The following is a 4,292-nucleotide window of genomic DNA, read 5'->3' on the forward strand; positions in this document are numbered from 1 at the left end:
CAGCTGGGCAAATTCCAAACTCTGCATCTCCATGGCTGATGTCAAAGTGGTCTTCAGATCTCCACTCCTTTTTCATCTTTGTTGACTGCAACAAACTGCTTTCTCCTGGGCTGGTTCCACTCCCTGTTAGCAGCTTTCCTCAGCACATATCCCATAGCTCTGTCATCTTTAACATCTTTGAGTCTCCAAGGCAATTTCAATGTTACAGCTTCTTGTTTCAGTGTCTGGGATTCCACTTGATCTTTTGGGCTCGTCCTAAGGGCTGGCATCACTTCTCCAGCTCTGCCATCTATAGTACTCTAAGCTCAGGTTGATCCACTCCACGATGGCTTCTGTTCTTGGTGATCATCCCATGGTACTGACATCTCCAATACACCGGGGTGTTCCACTCCAACTAGGGTTCACCAATAGCCTCTCATAGGCTCTAGTCATGGTGCCAAGCTTCAAATCCTTTGCATGACCCCTTCAGTCCTGGGCCATCAACTACAGCTGAGACTATACCTTCTCCAGTTGCCTTCCATGACCTCTCACAGTGCCAAGCCTCAGCTGTTCTTCATAACCCCTTCATGCCTTCAAAACCAGTACCACCTGGGTGATTCTTACACATTGATAAGTCCAGCTGCAATAAGAGGTACAACCTTGGCTATCTCTGGGACACAGCTTCTTTGTGTTCCCAGAAAACACTTCCCAGAAGATTTCACCTCAGTGATGCTGGTCTCTTCATAATCACTACTAATTGCTTAGCTCCAGCTAACCAGCATAAATTATCCCAGTAGTTCCTTTCTTTCTTAACTCTATAGCCAGAACCACATGGCTGAAGCTGCCAAGTTCTGCTGCTTTCAGAAGTAGAAAATGACCTGCTTGTACTATTACATTGTCACTGGATTTCTGTTTTCCAAGTCCTTCACTGCCTAAGCTTGGCTATCCTGGGTCTTGCTCAGTAGATTGACCTTGAATGCAGAGGTCAGCATGCTTGTCTCCTGGGATTAAAGCTGTATACCACCATGCCTGGATCTAAATTTAGCTGGGTAGGATCTTGCCCCAAGGTCCCACTCCCTTAATCTGTTATCTCCTAGAACACAGGATTTTGCTCCTTTTCACTTCCTGGTACCCCTGTAATACTCGAACCATTTATTTTATATTTTTCCTTTCTAAGCTTGCTATGCTTGTTCAAACTTCNCTTCATAAGACTTAACCAGAGAATAAAGTCTCTGCTGAGCTTTTTTGAAACTTCCTTTGTCAGTGCAATTAATCTGAGTCTCTTCACCTTAGCCTCAGGCAGACTTTTCAGGCAAGGGCAAAAAGTAGTCACATTCTTCATCAAAATACCACAAAAACAGTCTTTATGCCACATTCTGAAATTCTTCTCCTTTGAAATCTCTTGGGCCAGGTCAACACAGCTCAAATTACTCCCAGCAACAAATTTTTCCATATTCCTACTAGGATGACCCATTAAGCCCCATTTAAAGCACTGCACTGCTTTCTAAATCCAAAGTCCCAAAATCCACATTCTTTCAAATAAAAGTATGGTCAGGCCTATCACAGCAATACCCCAGTCCCTGGTATCAACTTCTGTCTTAGTTAGGGTTTTACTTCTGTGAACAGACACCATGACCAAAGCGAGACTTATAAAAACCAATATTTAATTGGGACTGGCTTACAGATTCAGAGGTTCAGTCCATTACCATCAAGGTGTGAGCATGGCAGCATCCAGACAGGCATGGTGCAGGAGGAGCTGAGAGTTCTATGTCTTCACCCAAAGGCTGCTAGTGGAAGACTGACTTCCAGGCAACTAGGGTGAGGATCTTATGCCCACACCCATAGTGACACACCTACTCCAACCGGGTCACACCTATTCCAACAAGGCCACTCCTCCAAATGGTGCCACTCCATGGCCCAAGAATATACAAACCATCACAGTTAGTAACTGTGGTAAGCACTATAACCACTTTATCTTCGTTTTTTATTTTATTTTATTTTATTTTATTTTTTGTTATTTATTGAAGTCGATATCCTTCTGTGCTATCTTCAATGATGCAAAATGATGTCCCACCTAGGAGGATAGTTACTTTATTGGGATATATTATGACTACTTATTTACAAACTGAAGTACTACGTCCTATAGAGTTGTGGTATGAACAAAAAGAGTTCTCAGCTCTGTGAGATAATAACAAATAAAATTTAGGACCCTGTTATTAGGAAATACATAGCAGTGTAGAGGTTAAACAACTATATAAATGTGATAACTATGTAAATAGGATGGTAATCACACACACACACACACATACACACACAAACAAGTAAGTCAGGATTGTCTAAGACATTCTAGAAAACCAGAGAGTATTGTTAAAGAAATGATTCTTATAGCCGAGACCTATAAGGAGATTTGAAAGAAATTATTAAGGCAATGGATAGAAATGGAAGGTACTTCAGGAAGAGGGTATGCCAGAAATACCTCAATCAAAGTGTGTGATTAGAAGAGGAATTTTATAATACTTGCTATTTTCATAAAAATGCCTTAATGAGATGTTAAAAGATAACTTTAATTTGTTTTGCTTTTCTTTATTTATCTAGTATAAGTTATTTGTGTTTATTTACCTTATAGCCTCATATTATCCTCCCAGGTAGAATGACACTAGATAGTTGTTTTACGAAAATTATGTGAACTGCTATTCAGATGAGTTAAAAAATAAACTTGTTTTTTCCTACGAAGCTAGTATTCACAGTAATTTAAATTTTTGTGGGGTTATCCATTCATCTTCAGAAACATTTCATACTAATTATACTATTTGCATTTTCAAAAGAAAGTTAAACTTTATTCAAAGAAATGAATATGAAATACTGTTTACATCCCAGTGAGGGCAATATTAATGCCTGCTGTCAAATGAGCCTTCTTTCTATAGTGAAGTTTTTTATCAAGTAGTACATAGTGTGAAAATGAGAGACTGCTTGAAAATAACTTGTCCACTTTATAAAAGATTGATTGATAGCAATTCATTTTCTTATAAGGTGACATAAAAGGTGTTTATAAATGTAACAAACATTAGAAAATATAAGATTTTGTAAAATTAAATATACTGTCATTTTACTTTACACATTTCTATTCAGAAAGCCTAATTAATTCTATGCAATTACAAAATAATTAAAAATTATGACCATCTTAAATATTATTAAAATTCACTGTCACACCCATTTTCCACCAGTGAATCCTGTCCAGCGCAGTTTTTGGTTCCATGAATATTTTCTTTAGTGTACCTCATTTGCAAAATCTGATGATCTAAAATCACAAGTGATACCTATCAAATGACTGTTGAGGGCTACCTAAGATTTTTTACATACCTTTTTTTGCATTGATAAATCATTTATTTTTATGGCTAAATAATAGCTCATTGTAAAGATGCCACAGTTTATTTATTTGCCAATTGAAGCATCTCAGTTTTTTCTCCATTTCTCTAGAATATGGTTTTATAAACACTTTTGTGTTAGTTTTATGTCCATATAAATTTCTAGATAATTTGGATAAGTACCAAGGAGAATAATTGTTTACTGTGTATTAAAATGGGGGTGAGCTCTGTATTAAAGTGCCAAGTGGCTGGTTGTTCTATTTGAAATAGTCATTAGTGCTAGTTGAAAACTATGTTGCCTAAAGTCTCTTCAACATTTAGCCATGTCAGTATTTGGAATTATAACTGTTTGGATAGCATGTCTTAGTTAGGATTGTTATGACTGAGATGAAACTCCATGAACAACAGCAACTTGTGGATGAAGAGCTTTATTTGGCTTACATATCCTTAATGACACTACATTGAGGGAAGCAAAAAACAGGAACCCAAATCTGAACCTGGAGGCAGGAGCTAATGCAGAAGCTATAGAGGAATGATGCATCCTGGCTTGCATTCTCATGGTACCTTCAGTCTGCTTTCTTACAGAACACAGGACCAACAACAAGGGACAAGGTGCTCCCTTGGGAATTGCTGATTAAGGACATGCCTTACAGGCTTCCTGGCAGCTTAATAGTATGAGGCACTTTTGCAATTGAGAATACTTTTTTCTTTTTTTTTTAATATTTTTTTATTATGTATTTTCCTCAATTACATTTCCAATGCTATCCTAAAAGTCCCCCATACCCTCCCCCCACTCCCCTACCCACCCATTCCCACTTTTTGGCCTTGGCATTCCCCTGTACTGAGGCATATAAGGTTTGCAAGTCCAATGGGCCTCTCTTTCCAGTGATGGCCGACTAGGCCATCGTCTGATACATATGCAGCTAGAGTCAAGAGCTCCGGGGTACT

General features: G+C 38.3%; 1 protein-coding gene across 2 annotated transcripts in view; it reads left to right on the forward strand.

The window, feature by feature from the left end:
• The window catches only part of Mmp16 (matrix metallopeptidase 16), a 251,243-nt gene that overhangs the window by 124,169 nt on the left and 122,782 nt on the right, over positions 1 to 4,292 (forward strand). The window lies entirely within an intron of this gene.

This window comes from Mus caroli, chromosome 4 (genome assembly GCF_900094665.2).
Source record: "Mus caroli chromosome 4, CAROLI_EIJ_v1.1, whole genome shotgun sequence".
In the NCBI taxonomy this organism is placed as follows: domain Eukaryota; kingdom Metazoa; phylum Chordata; class Mammalia; order Rodentia; family Muridae; genus Mus; species Mus caroli.